Source organism: Toxorhynchites rutilus, chromosome 3 (assembly GCF_029784135.1).
Source record: "Toxorhynchites rutilus septentrionalis strain SRP chromosome 3, ASM2978413v1, whole genome shotgun sequence".
In the NCBI taxonomy this organism is placed as follows: domain Eukaryota; kingdom Metazoa; phylum Arthropoda; class Insecta; order Diptera; family Culicidae; genus Toxorhynchites; species Toxorhynchites rutilus.
The window spans coordinates 199387446-199404532 of NC_073746.1; the positions used below are offsets into that span (position 1 = coordinate 199387446).

Here is a 17087-nt window from a genome sequence, read left to right on the forward strand (position 1 = left end):
AACTTTTGCTGGTTCCGCTCTACCTGACTACGTCATGGTGGGCAAATTGAGATTGCCTGTGCGACTCTTCGTGCCAAAGCCCATGACTTGCCAAAAATGCAAGTCAGTTGGTCACACTTCAGATTATTGTGCCAACAAGGAGCGCTGTGCCACTTGCGGAGAGCAACATGAGGGGAAATCCTGCAGTGCGACTGAGCATAAATGTCCATATTGCGGGGGATCCCCACACGAGCTCTCAGTTTGTGAAACTTACAAGAGTCGCTGGGAGAAACAGAAGCGCTCTTTGAAGGAACGCTCGAAACGCACTTTTGCGGATATTTTAAAGGGCGCTTCTCCACTGGCCCAACAACAACAACCAATCAACACACAAAATGTCTTCGCCACGTTGCCCGTTGACGAAATAGAAGCGGACACAGCTAACGGGGGCACACCGTTCATTTTCCAAGGGAATCCCCGGCGCAAAAATGTGACCACTCCCAAAGTTCAAGGACAAGCCCCTCCGGTGATACCCCCTGTTAGCATGCCTAAAAAATCGAGTGCAGCGGACAAGCAAAATCAGGTTCCTCCTGGTTTCCGTGGGAATAATTCACCTTCGAATGGCCCAGCACTCGAGGGGACATCAAAAACCCCAACTGTCCCTGTTTTTCCGTCCAGTTCAACTTCCCAATCGGGATTTATAAAGTTGTCTGACCTTTTGGACCAAATCTTCAAGTGTTTTAATGTTTCCGACTCCATCAGAACCATTGTCATTTCAATGCTTCCAGTATTAAAGACAATTTTGCAACAATTGATGCAAACATGGCCCCTCCTTGCAATGATTATCTCTCTTGATGTCTAATTTAAATAGAGAGGTCGGAGATATCACTGTTTTACAGTGGAATTGTCGTAGTCTTATCCCTAAATTGGATACATTCAAATTTTTAATTCATAAGTTCAATTGTGATGTTTTTGCTCTGTCCGAAACTTGGCTTTCTTCGCGAGATGATCTCTCTTTCCACAATTTTAATATCATACGCTTGGACCGTGATGACAGATACGGAGGGGTGCTATTGGGTATCAATAAGTGCCACTCATTTTTTCGAATTGACCTTCCACCTATTGGAGGGATCGAAGCTGTTGCTTGTCATGCAAACATCAGAGGCAAAGACCTCTGTATTGTCAGCTTGTATTGGCCTCCGAGAGCTGCGGTTAGCCGCAATCAACTTGTTGACATGTGCTCACTCCTTCCTGAGCCACGATTGATCTTGGGAGACTTCAACTCTCACGGAACTGCCTGGGGGGAACAGTACGACGACAATCGTTCATTGTTGATATATGACCTTTGTAACAGCTTCAATATGACCGTTTTGAACACTGGGGAAACAACACGTGTACCTAAACCTCCTGCTAACCCAAGTGCTCTTGACCTCTCGCTTTGCTCGAATTCACTATCGTTAGATTGCAAGTGGAATGTAATCCAGGACCCCAACGGCAGTGACCACTTGCCAATCAAAATTTCCATCACCATTGGTTCGAATTCTTCTGAATCTATAAACATGGCATATGACCTCACAAGACACATTGACTGGAAAAAATATTCGGACGTAATTGCTCTAGCCATCAATTCCAGAGATGGTTTGCCTCCATTGGAGGAGTATAACTTCATTTCTCGTTTGATCTATGACAGCGCGGTTCGCGCTCAAACGAAACCCATCCCAGGCTCCACTTTTCGTCAAAGGCCTCCCAATCCATGGTGGGATAGCCAATGTTCCAAGCTTTATCAGGATAAATCGAACGCATTTAAAGCTTTTCGGAAACGTGGAACCATTGAGAATTTTCAAACGTATTTGGACCTTGAAAATCAATTCAAAAACTTGATCAAAGGGAAAAAACGTGCTTATTGGCGAAATTTCGTGGGAGGTTTGTCACGAGAAACGTCAATGAAAAAATTATGGAAAGTGGCTCGAAACATGAGAAATCGCTCTTCAACGAATGAAAGCGAAGAATATTCACATCGATGGATTTTTAATTTTGCACGGAAGGTTTGTCCCGATTCCGCTCCCGTGCAGAAAATTGTTCGAGATATACCACAAGATAGGTGCGATCTTGATTCTGAGTTTTCGATGGTAGAATTCTCTCTTGCTCTCCTTTCATGTAACAATTCTGCTCCAGGAACGGATAGAATTAAGTTCAACTTGTTAAAAAACCTCCCTGATGTGGCGAAACATCGCTTGTTGAATTTATTCAATCGGTTTCTGGAGCATAATATTGTTCCAGATGATTGGAGACAAGTGCGAATTATAGCTATTCAAAAACCCGGAAAACCCGCGTCCGACTTCAATTCGTACCGCCCAATAGCAATGCTGTCTTGTATACGGAAATTGTTGGAGAAAATGATCTTGTTTCGCCTTGATCATTGGGTTGAAACGAATGGCTTACTCTCAGATACACAATATGGGTTCCGCAGGGGCAAGGAGACGAATGATTGTCTTGCGTTGCTTTCTTCAGAAATTCAAATGGCTTACGCCGAAAAAAAACAAATGGCTTCAGTATTCTTGGACATAAAGGGGGCCTTTGATTCTGTTTCAATAGAGGTTTTGTCAGACAAATTACACTCTCGGGGTCTGCCGCCTCTGTTGAATAATATGTTATATAACTTGCTTTGTGAGAAACAGTTGAATTTTTCTCACGGGGATTCGACAGTAAATCGGGTCTCCTACATGGGCCTCCCCCAGGGCTCATGTTTAAGCCCCCTTTTGTACAACTTCTATGTAAGCGACATCGACAATTGTCTTACACAAAATTGCAGCCTAAGACAACTTGCAGATGACGGAGTGGTGTCTGTCGTAGGATCAAACGAAACCGACCTGCAAGGACCCTTACAAGATACTTTGAACAATTTTTCAACCTGGGCCATTGGGCTAGGGATCGAATTCTCCACGGAGAAAACAGAGATGGTGGTTTTTTCTAGGAAGCATAGACCTGCAAAACCAAAGCTTCAACTTTTGGGTAAACCGATCACTCATGCTATGTCATTCAAGTATCTTGGGGTCTGGTTCGACTCCAAATGTACTTGGGGGGCCCATATTAGGTATCTGAGTAAAAAATGCCAACAAAGAATAAACTTTCTCCGTACAATTACCGGCACCTGGTGGGGAGCCCATCCCGAAGATCTTATAATGTTGTATCGAACAACTATTCTCTCAGTGATGGAGTATGGCAGTTTCTGTTTTCAATCAGCTGCCAAAACACACTTAATTAAACTCGAGCGAATTCAGTATCTTTGTCTCCGTATTGCGTTGGGATGTATGCCCTCAACGCATACCATGAGTCTCGAGGTTTTGGCAGGCGTACTCCCACTAAAAGATCGCTTCAATTTATTATCTCTTCGGTTCCTCATCCGGTGTAAGGTTATGAACCCATTGGTGATCGGAAATTTTGAGCAGCTTATCGAGCTAAATTTTCATTCAGGATTCATGAGCTCATATCATGAATTCATCTCCATGCAGGTTGATCCTTCTTCGTATACTCCCAACCGTGTTTGTTTTCCTGACTACATCAATTCCTCTGTACATTTTGATCTGTTCATGAAGGAGAAAATCCATGGAATTCCAGATTATCATCGATCGGGGATCATTCCTACGATCTTCAATGCAAAGTATGGGCGTGTCAATTGTGATAATATGTACTTTACTGATGGTTCCTCTATGAATGAGTCCACAGGATTTGGAGTGTTCAACGAAATTTTTAGCACCTCCCACAGTCTTCAGAATCCTTGCTCTGTGTATATTGCTGAATTGGCAGCAATACATTGGGCGCTGGACAGCGTCGCCTCACGACCTGTTGAACACTATTACATTGTAACGGATAGTCTTAGCTCTGTCGAAGCTATCCGTTCAGTGAGGCCGGAAAAGCACTCGCCGTACTTCCTTGAGAGAATACGAGAAATTTTGAGTGCTTTATCCAGACGCTGTTATGTCATTACCTTTGTCTGGGTCCCTTCACATTGCTCAATTCCGGGTAACGAGAGGGCTGACTCATTGGCAAAGGTAGGTGCAATTGAAGGCGATATTTATCAGCGTCAAATCGCTTTCAATGAATTTTATTCTTTAGTCCGTAAAAATACCATCGCTAACTGGCATGGAACGAAGATGAATTGGGCCGGTGGTTTCACTCGATTATCCCTAAGGTTAGCCTCAAACCATGGTTCAAAAGTCTGGACTTAAGTCGGGACTTTATTCGCACCTTCTCTCGACTCATGTCCAATCACTGTTCGTTAGACGCGCTACTCTTTCGTTTTAATCTTGCCGATGGCAATAACTGTGCTTGTGGCCAAGGTTACCACGACATCGAACACGTTGTTTGGTCGTGCGAGGAGTATCTTGTTGCCAGATCGAATTTAGAAAACTCTCTTCGGGCTAGAGGAAGGCAGCCCAATGTGCCGGTGAGAGATGTGTTAGCTGGTTTAGACCTTGATTACATGTCCCAAATATATGTCTTCCTAAAAGCTATCAATCTTCGTGTGTGATTGTCCTTATATCCTTATATTCTCCTTTTCCTTTCCCTTCGCGAGAAATCAAATCCCTTCTTACTAACAATAGAATAAGGTGAAATGTAAATACATGTTAGATATAAGATAGGCTTAAGAATTGAGTATGATGAATGTGAGTGCGAATGTGAGTGTGAACATTGTCAACATATCCTTATATCCCATCCTTTTCCTGAAACAAAATGTCACCCTTCTAAACTCGAGCAAGCCGCGAGTAATCGGTTCTCTACTTCATTAACATTAGAATTAATAAAAAATGTTTATATATACTTGTAACTATACAAATAGGAGTTTGGCTCCTTTAAACTTATGTAACTGAGCCTGTAAAAATAAACGATTTAATAAAAAAAAAAAAAAAACATTTGCTATCGAAACCTACGCTACTACACTTTTATTCGTCTCCCTCACTCCTGCACAAATTACGGGCACAACGAGCCCGTAGCGAGTATGTGTCGAGTGCTAAACCGATGTTTTTCATCGTTCGATTTTCACCTGTCTCGCTCAACTCTCAAAAAAATGTTCCTCGTAGTTCTTAGACATTAATAAAATCTTCATTTAGACTTAGATTTAAATTAGATTTAGATATCATTAGGGCACTAATGTAAAGGCCTGTTGATATAATAAATAAAATGAAAAATGAAAATGAAAATGAAAATAATATGTTGAGCTTCATTAAACACTTTAGTTACCATTTCCACGATCCGTACACAATAAAAACATTGTATATTACATACGTCAGATCAATTCTCGAATACTGTAGTATTGTATGGTCCCCCTACATAACTTCACACGAAGACAGAATTGAATCTGTACAAAAACAATTTTTGTTATTTGCACTTCGTAAACTAGACTGGTCTTCATATCATCTATCTCCATATGAAGCACGCTGTATGCTAATCAATATTAAAAGCCTAAAAGAACGTCGGAACTCTGCCATGATTCTATTTATTATTGATATCATATCACAACGAGTGGACTCAGAAGAAATATTAGGAAACCTGATTTTTTACGCACCGATTAGGAACCTGAGGAACCCTAACATTTTTTACATAGATTATCGAAGAACGAATTATGCCAAATATAGTCCTATTAATCGTATGTTGAGCCTCTGTAACGAACACAGTGAAACAATTGATGTAACCATGTCAAGATCAATGCTCAAAGACTATCTGAATAGCATAAGATATCGTTAAATTTCACTGTAATATTTGGGCAGCATATTTAGTCTACGCTGGTTTGACGAAATAAATAAATTTAAAAAAAATTGATTCTGTAACTTGTTAAAATCGTCTTTTAAATTAAACGAATAAATTATCCAGCCAGCTCTCTTTAGATTTTTAGTTTTAAATAAGTAGTTTTAAGTAGTATTAAGAATGTATCGGTCTACAATTTAGATTGACGACAATAAAATTAAAAAAATAAATAGAAAAATGGAAGGCTAATCTAAGAGACAAAACAGATACATCTAAAAATATTTAATTGTATAGTTTTATTCATTTAGTAATTGCTCAAAAAGCATGTCTTTTTTATCATATTAGGTTGTCCCATAAGTGTCTTCCACGTCACACAATGAGTGACTCTAATAGGTTGTGTTTATATAAACATGCAGGCTTATCTCTTATCCGTTTATGGCATCGGCTTCAGTCGCCCAGAGCTCTTTCAAAGAACGTTTAGTTGGTGAAAAAGTGGTACTACGACTATAAGGACCGTCCGCAATTAGATTAATAGTTTTAGAGCTGGCAATTTCGAGTTGAAAGATGGCGACCGTGCAATGCCGGGCACGGACATTAACAAGTTCGTGGTCACTGAAAATCCGCGATATAGTGTGAGTGAGATAGTGGATGCCACTAATATTCCGTAGACAACGGTGCATAAGCATTTAATCAATATGGGATATGCGAATCGATATAAAGTTTGGGTTCTACACCTGTTGATGGAGATCGGTCTTATGAACCGCATCTCTATGAGTGCTTTGTTTCTCCAGCGACATGAAAGAGTACTTCCTCGAAAAGTCTTGTCTCTGGAGACCAGGCTTGAATTTACCAAAATGTTATACCAAAATGTGCATCGAAAACACACTTGTTCTAAGGAAAATAGACCTTCAACTGTGGTAAAGCTTTTCATCCGAAGAAAGCTCTTTTGTAAATTTGGTGGGACTGGAATGGTGTAGTGTACTGCGAGCTCCTTCCTCAAGGTGAAACAATGAATGCTGACAAATTTTTCATCCAACTGGATCAATTGAAAAGAGGCTTCGTTTTTCATCACGACAACACAAGACCGCATGTTGCGTTGGGCGTAAGGCAAAAATTTTTACAGTTTGATTTGGACGTTCTACCTCATCCTCCGTATCCACCGACTTTGGTCCGATTATCACTTGTTCCTTTTCTTTGAAAAATTCAGGTAAATGGCAGCATCAATCATAGTAATTCATGAGTCAGCAGAAAAAAATTGACAGCTCTACCAGTCGAACTCTAACCGTGAAGGCAAAAACGGTGAACCGTTCAAAAGTGTGCGCGTCCAAAGAACGATACCCCGCCGGAAGTCCAGAAATCCCGTCCACTGGTCTCGGTGCTGGAGGTAACGACGCAGCGACAGCGGCTGAATAAGACGGCCAAGTCGATTTTCCCGGCGAATCGCGACGTGGCGGTGATGATGGACGACGAAACCTCTCTCACCCTGGATGGCAAGGACTGGCTGGATGGCAAGGAAGTAAAATACGAAGTGCCCTTGTATTTTACTTCCTCTCCGAAGGAAGTGAGCTCCGACGTGAATTTTATCCCACACACCAACTTCCTCAAGAAGGTCTGCTGTGGCTGACGGGTGAGAAGGGGATGTCAAAGCAGCTCTTCTTTAGCTCCAGACGTGCCGTGAACGGGGAAACTTATAGTACGAAGTGCCGAAGGGCGAAGACGCGGTGATTTGGCCGGATCTTGGGTCGACCCACTACTCGAAGCGATCGTTAGAGGAGGTGCAGCGATGTGGTACCCAAGTCGGCGAACCCGCCCAACGTTCCCCAGCTGCGTTCCATCGAGAATTTATAGGCAAACCTGGAGCGTAAGATCTACTCCAACAATTTTGTCGCGAACACTGAGAAGGAATTGATAAATAAAACGAAGAAAGAACTCAAATACAAAAACATACAAGCATGTTTTCGTTCGCCATGAAGGCCGCTCGCAAGGGCGTAGAATTTTTTTTTTGCAAGTAAGCTAATATAATTACCATCATCTGTCTTAGTTTTTTTATCACCATCCGAAAAAAGTTGATTTTTTTAATGCACACGCCAGTTGACCTTTTTTGACTCTCCTTTAAAAATTCAGGTCAATGATATATTGTTCAAATCCACAAACGGAGTAAAAACCTAACCCGAACGCACCTAACGTATGCATTACAAAATAGACAAATTTTCGGTTAGCGATGAAAAACTACAAATTATAATTCCATGGAGTGCTCCCTTGGCCGAGTGGTTAGCGTCATAACTAACATGTCGGGTGTTCGGGTTCGATTCCCGTTCTGGTCGGGGGAATCGTCAAAGAAATTTCCTTCGACTGGCACTGTGATCACGCGTATTCTAGAGCTTGCCACTCAGAATGCATTCAAGGCGTGTTATTTGGCATAGAAATCTCAACTAAGTACTAATAAAAATGACGCAAGTAATACTACGTTGAGACGGCGAAGTTCCTCTAGGAACGTTAGTGCCATTGAAGAAGAAGAAGAATTCCATGGACCAAATTTTCCTTGAATGTTACATTCATTGAGCCTTCTAAAAAAATATTCAACGCCCTGCCGGGCATCCTTATGGTAGTTGATCGGAACCAGAGCCATGATCGATGAGAAGATATTTGTCAGCATGTTCTTCAGATCTTTCGTGACCTTGTCGATTAGCTGCTTCTCTGTTTGACCACAAACTTATTGGAGTAGATCCTCCGCTTGTGGTTCGCCCAGCAATTTTATATAGGTCGCAGCTGGGGGCCTTTGGGAGGGTTGGCAGTTTTCGGTACAACATCTATCTTCAGCTGGTCTTTCTCCAGTGATTTGTTGTCAGCCGCTCTTTCTGGGTGATTGCCTGCAGCTCAGACACGGCCAGCCTAGACTGAAGCTTCCGTATAAATGATCTTGTTCATATTTTGACAGGTTGCTCCGGACTGCCTTCCAAGGTGTGGGACGATGCTCGTTGCCGTCGGTCTTCCTCCCTAGCTGCTACTGCACTTTACGGTTGCTTAGCACTGTTGAACGATCAGAACCACGCTTCTTTTCGACGTTCTCGCCAGGACGTTTTGGATGTTTTGAATGTCTGCTATCAACACAAGCCGAGAACAAGAACAGAACAAGAAATGCCTCAGCATGTCCAATTTCTTCGCGCTGTGGGGTATCGGATGTTGTGTTTCACAGTTTTCACCAAGGCTGCTGGAAATCAACTGATAAGGCCATCGATGCATTTTGTAGTTTATAGACGTAGGATTTGAGGAGTTTTGTAGTTTTTTTTATCGACATCCGAAATTTGACCATTTTTTAATGCATTCGTTAGATCAATATTTTGACAATAAGCTTCAACAATTTGGAAAAAAGGACATAATGAGGCTTGTTGAGAGATTGAGGATGGTTACAGAATAAAACGGTTCTTTTATAACTTAATTAATCCATCTTTAACAACAAATATCGTGTATTCATTCTGCATTAAGAAAGTAGGCAACTTTTGGAATAACCGTTTTCGGCTTGCGTGTCCTGTTTTCAAGCGTGAACTATTTGGCCCAGTAAGAGATGAACCACCCAAATCTGGTGGGAATTCCACACAATCGAAATTTATAGGGCATCATCAAAGCTGAACTGAAGAAGAGTTGGAAATGGCTAAAAATTCTATTTCAATGGATAAAATCGCCGAAAAAAAACATTGGCCAAAACCTACATTTTTGTTCCTGTAGGAGGTTCAATCCAATGGATTTACATCACAATGTGTGTTCATTCATTAAAGTAGTACTGTTGAAAAGTTTCATCATTTTTGCAATCTATTGGGTTTTGCTTTTTTGTGAAGTTATGTTGAGTTGTTTACTTTCCGCATAAGCTTCTTGAAACCGAATTGAATGCCCAATAAAGTTATACAAAATTGAATGAAATTGATAGTAGGTGGTGGTTAACAAACTAAGCTATCAGTTGATGCCGTTAGCTTACCATATGGTTACTTTCCAAAGCCATGAAAAATTATCATAACTGCTGTTTAATTTTTTGAACGCTTTGCCTAATATAGGTTAATGACACGTATTAAGGGGGGACCCCTGTCTGGAAGGTCGGAAAATAATGAATTTTCGTGAATTTTTTTCAGATGTTACGAATAAAGTGAAGTGTTCTTGTATTTTGGTTATTGTTTAAGGTATATTTGAAGATGTATTTTCCATTTTGTGAGTGCACGAATAATGATTATGACGCTGTTGACAGCTAGATACGTAGATGCTATCTGAAAATCGGTACCTTGCTGGTGATGTCGGTTCTGAAGCAACGGGGTGTCGTAGAACAAATTCCAATGAATATTTTGAATCTTTAGGACAATACCTAAAGCGTTACATAGGGGTTTTTGTAGTTCGAAAAATTGCCAAAACGGCGGCCATTTTTGTTAAAAATTAGTTATTTTTCATGAAAAATCTCTAAATAGTGATTTTTAAAAAATCGAAGAAATGAGATATCAAAAAGCGGCTATGTAACGCCTTAGATAATTGATTTTTATATGCTGATAAAAAAATTCAGCAAAATCGGTCGAGTAGATCCTGAGATATTGATACCACCAGTTGAAATAACATGGTTTCGAGAAAAACGCGTTCAAAATTCGTATAGCAATACTATATCCCTTGAGGTGACTTCATACTTTTGGCTGTAACTTTCCAGCGAAATCAAATATCGAAAAATCCCTTTAGGACAACATTTCTGAGGGTATAAGCTTCCCAAAAATGCAAAAAAACAGAAATTCTTTTTTTTTATTTTCCAGACTGAGGTCCCCCCTTAAGCAAGAAGTTCAAATCTGCATTCGAGAAGATGGATTAAAAATCACAAAACCTGCGCTGTAACTTCAAACTATAATAAAGGGTGTGTCACATCAAATTGCATCACGGAAAAAACGCTGTAGAAATTTTATTTTTAGGAATTATATCTTCAGCTTTCGCTTATAATCAGATAAGAGTGTATAGATAACGTTGACCATGCTTCACTGTCAATTTTTCGTAAATTTGAAAAAATGTCGTCGAACGAAAAAGAGCGTCGTGAATTAATCCTGTGCACTCATTTCGAGAATCCGGAGTTGTCACATCGGGACATCGGTAAGATGCTGGGAATCGTCCAATCCACGGTCAGCAGAGTACTAAAACGATACTTCGAGAACCTAACCATCGACCCGAAGGTGAAGAACGGCAAAAATGGATGCTCCGTCAGTGAAAAAGATCACAAGCGCGTAGTTAAGCAGTTTAGACGTGATCCGAGAAGTTCGGTCCGGGATGTCGCCAATAAGCTGAATTTGTCAAGTTCATTCGTCCAGCGGACCAAGCAGCGGGAGCGCCTGCGTACATACATGGTTCAGAAGGCTCCTAACCGCGACGAAAGGCAAAACATGGTGGGGAAGACGCGAGCCCGGAAGCTGTACACCGAAATGCTGACGAAGCCGCATTGCCTGGTAATGGACGACGAAACCTACGTCAAAGCGGACTTTCGTCAGCTGCCGGGCCTGTTGTTCTTCTCCGCAGAGGACAAATTCAGCGTTCCGGAAAAGATTCGCAAGCAGAAACTATCCAAGTTTGCCAAAAAGTACATGGTGTGGCAAGCGATCTGCTCTTGCGGAAAGCGGAGCGCCCCCTTCGTGATGACCGGCACGGTAAACGGGCAGGTTTACCTTAAGGAGTGCCTAGGAGCGCTTACTACCACTATTCAAGCAGCACGAGGGCCCGACCATCTTCTGGCCGGATCTCGCTCCGTGCCACTATTCAAAAGACGTGTTGGAGTGGTACGAAGCCAACGGGGTCACCTTCGTGCCAAAGGAATTGGACCCGCCCAACGCGCCGGAGCTTCGCCCAATAGAGAAATATTGGGCGATTATGAAGCAGGCCCTCCGGAAGAACCCAAAAGTTGTCAAATCGGAGGCGGACTTCAAGAGAAAATGGATTTCTGTTCAAAAAAAACTACAACCTGACGTTGTACAGAACCTTATGGACGGGGTAAAGAGGAAGGTGCGAGCATACGGGCTTGGGCTCGAAGTATGAATAAAAAGAAAATGCCAAAAGTTGTTTAATAGTTTTTATTTTACTGTCTAAAATTTTCAAAAGGATCGGTCTACTGGGCGAATTTCTACAGCGTTTTTTCCGTGATGCAATTTGATGTGACACACCCTTTACAATATAGAACATTTTCTTTTAATAACGTTGTATTTCAAAAGATTCTGAGATATATCCAACAATTCCAAATTGGGAGAGCTTCACTGTTGCTCCATCCTGTTAAAATCCAATGTTTTACAAATCAAAATCACAAAGTCACAAAAAAATATTAAATTTTTCATCATGTCACATTCGTAGTTTGTCCAAGGGTGATATCTACGTGACAATTTATATTCGATATAGAACAGGCCCCGACGGGGTGAAAAGTAGGCTACGGCGACAAATACATGCCGAAAAAAGATAACCATTACCTCCATTCTGAATGAAAATGCAACCGCACAGTGCATTCCTTTATCCCTTCAAGGGTTAATTAATCGGTAAATATATTTTTGTTCACTTAATCCGATGAACTGGGGTGTAAGAACTTGCAAAATTTCATATTGGGAATATCATCAACTCTGTTGTGTGTTGTAGTTGTGTTTCTCTGTTGTCTTCAAACAATCATCATTTTCATCGAAATTCTCATCCCGTACTTGCTCTGCGCCACGTCATATCATCCACAACCGCTTGAATCTTCCGCCACCATAGTTAGTTGCACCCCGCAGTCTGGTAGGATTAGCGAATCAATCATATTCCGAGCTGGCTAGAGTGTTGGTCTGAGAGAAAAGCCCGTCGCCATTGCCCGTACCGAATACCTCCCACCTCGCCGCTCTCCTTCTGCACTGTTATTGCAACTCTGTGGTGTGTGTTCGACCGCCGAAATCAAAACAACATCTTTGCCGAAATATAAACAACACCTCAGCCGAAATATAAACAACACCTCAGCCGAACAACAAACAAAACAGCTCCGCCGAACAACAAACAAAACAGCTCCGCTGATTATTGTACTGTAAACCCGTACACCTGTACCGACCGAGACAATACACGCCACCTGCTGCTGCTCTTGTTCTCATTTCGTTACCCGAAACATCCTGCCAGAGTCCCAACCAGATCATTCTTTTCTCATTCCGCTTCGATTCATTGCCATCATTTTCGCCATCGAAAAACAAGAAGGTAAACATTCCGAGCATCATTACCTCTCGCGTGAGCCTGTGTGAGTATTAACCACCACGAAACAGCCACTTTCATATCTGTCAAGACCAGTGTTGCCAGTTTATCCACTATAAAAATACGTTGTTACACTGTAACGCTTGGGTGACGCTTCGAATTTACGATGGAAATTTGCAATAGCTGTGCGAAGTCTATGACCACGAATGAAGTTGTTTGCGGCGGTTTTTGCAAAGCAGCTTTCCACTATAAGTGTGCTCATTTATCTGAAACGTTTTATAAAGACATTTGTGGAAACTCAGCTGTTTTCTGGCTCTGCAAAGGATGTACCGATTTGATGAAGAACGCTCGCTTTAAAAATGCTATGTCGTCGACAAATGCAGCCAACCTGGAACTGAGAGAAACATATCTAAAGGTGGTTGACGAGCTGAAGGTAGAGATAAAAACCAGTCTAATCGCTGAGTTGAAGCAAGAAATTCAAGGGGGCTTCAACAAATTATCTCCAGCTGCGCTCTCACCAGTTCCACGTTATCTACAATTTAGGGCCCACACCACCACCCCTAAGCGCATACGCGACGAGGACGCCTCGGAGCCAAATGATCAGCCAGCAAAGATTTTTCGTGGAACTGGACAATTCGCAGGCAGCACCTTCAATGGATCAACAGCAAGGTCCAATGACAAGTTCGAGGTGTACTTAACTAGAATATCACCTGAAGTGTCCGAGTCCGACATTCAAAATCTCGCTAAGGAATGCTTGCAAACAGAGGATATCGTTGCGAAATCATTGATTCCAAAAGGAAAACTGCCATCATCACTATCATTCGTGTCTTTCAAAGTGAGTATTCCTAAGAATCTCAAATCCAAAGCAATGGATCCTGCCACATGGCCACAAGGAATAGAATTTCGAGAGTTTATCAGCAATGATTGTAATGTTCGGCATTTTTGGAAACCTACGCAGCGTCTCGATCCAGGAGCAACCTCCCCGAATCTGCTGCAACACCAGCCCAATCAACAAGTTCCATTATAGATATAAATCCATCCGATACCCGCAATCCCCCTTCAGGCTCTTCTGACGTTTGCTCTAAATACTTGACGATATACTACCAAAATGTTAGAGGCATCCGTACTAAAACGCGGGAACTATTTCTCAAGCTATCGTCCTGCGACTATGATGTTGTTGTACTCACAGAAACATGGTTACGCCCGGACATCAATAACGCTGAGCTAGCTTCAACATACAGCATTTTTCGATGCGATCGGAGTACTGCCACCAGCGGCCTTCAACGCGGCGGGGGAGTTTTGATTGCAGTTAAAGTCTCTATGAATTGTAGTTCGGTTACTCTGGAAGACTGCAGTAATCTCGAACAAGCCGTCGTTCGCATAAAGCTCTTGAACTCAACGATCTACGTATGCGGAATTTACCTCCGACCCAACTCGCAACCGTCGTTGTATTCTGCACATTCCGAGGCAATTCAACAGCTTCGCGAACGTATCTCGGATTCTGACAAGATTGTCGTAGTCGGCGATTACAATCTACCTCGTCTAATATGGGAGAAAGACGACGATGTCAAGGGTTTGCTGCCATCAAACGCATCCTCTGAACAAGAGATCGTGCTAATCGAAACCTTGGTTGCTTCGGGTTTACACCAAATCAATAGCCTGTTGAATTCAAATGGTCGGATACTTGATCTAGCATTCGTGGACGAGCCAAGTGACGTTGAATTGATTGAACCGCCTTCAGCTCTCCTCAAACTCGACAACCACCACATGCCGTTCGTTCTTCGTATTGATGTTGACGACTTTCTTATGCAGTTTCCTGGAAGCCTGAACGACACTGACAAATACGATTTTCGACGATGCGACTATGCGGAGCTGAACACTGCAATTTCCGCTGTTAACTGGGACATGATTTTCAACGGCCTTGACACAGACGAAATGGTATGTTCATTTTATGACAAAGTGTATAAATTTTGGATCAGTTAGTTCCGCGTAGACGGTGCAGACAGCATTCTCACAAGCATCCTTGGTGGACATCCGAGCTGCAACAACTTCGCAACGTTGTTCGAAAATCTCGGAAACGCTTTTTCCGAGTAAGGACAGATGATAATCGCAATCATCTTCGTTCAATTGAAACCTTGTACAACGAATGCCAGATTGCATCGTTTCGTGATTACATTGCTCACTTGGAGATGACCGCGAAGCAAAATCCCTCTGCTTTTTGGATGCACGTTCGCAATCGTAAACGGTGTAAGCAATTCCCCGCTGAGATGACGTTAAGGGACAAGACTGCTGATTCTCCGAACGGTGTAGCTAATTTGTTCGCTGATTTTTTCGAAAGTGTGTATAGCACTAACTCACCAGCTTTTTCACCTGTCAGCATCAGAGACTGCCCTACGTTGAATGTGAATCTACCACTTTTCAACATAACGCAATTCGAAATTTGGACTATTTTGAATAAACTCGACGCTTCCAAGGGACCCGGGAGCGACAATCTTCCACCGTTGTTCCTGAAGGAATGTGCGGAGTCTCTGAAAAAGCCACTGTCAACGATTTTCAATAAGTCGCTTCGTCACAGTGTTTTCCCGAAGCTATGGAAGACAGCTTCTATCTGCCCGATATTTAAAACAGATTCGAATCACCTCGTGGAAAATTACCGTGGTATCTCCATTTTGTGTTGCCTGGCGAAAGTGTTAGAGGAATTAGTGCATAACGTTCTCTATTCAGCATCCCGAACAACTATCTCCGAATTTCAACATGGATTCGTAAAGAAGCGGTCAACCACAACAAACCTCATGGCGTTCACCAGCTTTATATCGTCTGAAATTGAGAAAAAGCAACAAGTAGACGCCATTTATTTCGATTTCTCGAAAGCGTTCGACAAAGTACCTCACGACCTCGCCATTACGAAACTTCGTCACCTGGGTTTCCCTCACTGGATCACAGAGTGGTTGCGTTCCTATCTGACTGAACGTAAGGCGTTCGTCAATATCAACGGTTCGCATTCTCGTGTGTTCCAAATTACATCCGGTGTGCCACAGGGCAGCGTGCTGGGGCCACTAATTTTCGTGCTGTTCGTGAACGATCTGTGCTTCCGATTGAAATCACGAAAGCTGCTTTACGCCGACGACCTGAAGATTTACAGATCCGTCGCATCTCACCTCGATTGCTGTGCACTTCAGGCCGATATTGATGAATTGCAAAAATGGTGCGTTGAGAACGGTATGGAGCTAAACGTGAAAAAGTGTAAGTCTATCGCATTTTCTCGCCGACAATCACGAATCGAATTCATGTACTCAATCGGGTCCGTACCCCTGGAGTGTGTTCTTTCCATCCGCGATCTCGGTGTGACCATCGACAACAAGCTTCGATTCAACGAACACATCAACCTAACAACTACCAAAGCGTTCTCAGTCCTAGGATTTGTTCGACGTAGTACCAGCAACTTCCAGGATATCTACGCCATGAAGACACTATACTGCTCATTAGTTCGTAGTATCTTGGAGTATGCGGTATGTGTGTGGGCTCCATTTCACACAACCCAAACAATCCGAATGGAGAGAGTGCAACGCAGCTTCATTCGTTACGCCCTTCGCTCATTACCGTGGTCTGACCCAACGAACATGCCCGATTATGAAAGCCGTTGTAGACTTATCGCTCTCGAAACGCTTGCCTCCAGACGATCCAATCTACAACGGGTTTTTGTCTTTGATTTGATTTCGGGAAACATCGACTGTCCATCTTTGTTGTCCAGTGTTTCGTTTTATGCACCTTCCCGTCAACTTCGTGAGCGTGACTTACTGTTCATTAGACGACATAGAACCTCTTATGGTCTCAATAATCCGTTGGATGTTTGTTTTCGTTTGTTCAACAGTGTTTGTGATGTATTTGAATTTGACATGTCTAAAAATGTATTTAAAAATAGGATTAAGGGCTATTAGGTTAAGATCAGTCTGTGGAATCGTTTTATAACATTCGAGACGTTGCAAATAAATAAATAAATCATATCATGTTAGGTTTTATAAGGATTGATTTTCATTGTTTTCATGTTTTCATAGTGTAAAAAAGGGCATTTTTCATAACCTCCAGAAAATTAAAAAATGTAAGACGGAAGAGGGTGTCGCGAAAACAAGTCACAGATGAAGTTCTCCGATTTGTAGCGAAAATTC

General features: G+C 42.2%; 1 protein-coding gene across 1 annotated transcript in view; it reads right to left on the bottom strand.

The window, feature by feature from the left end:
• The window catches only part of LOC129780181 (homeobox protein unc-4-like), a 124694-nt gene that overhangs the window by 13502 nt on the left and 94105 nt on the right, over positions 1–17087 (bottom strand). The gene's annotated exons all lie outside the window — the stretch shown is intronic.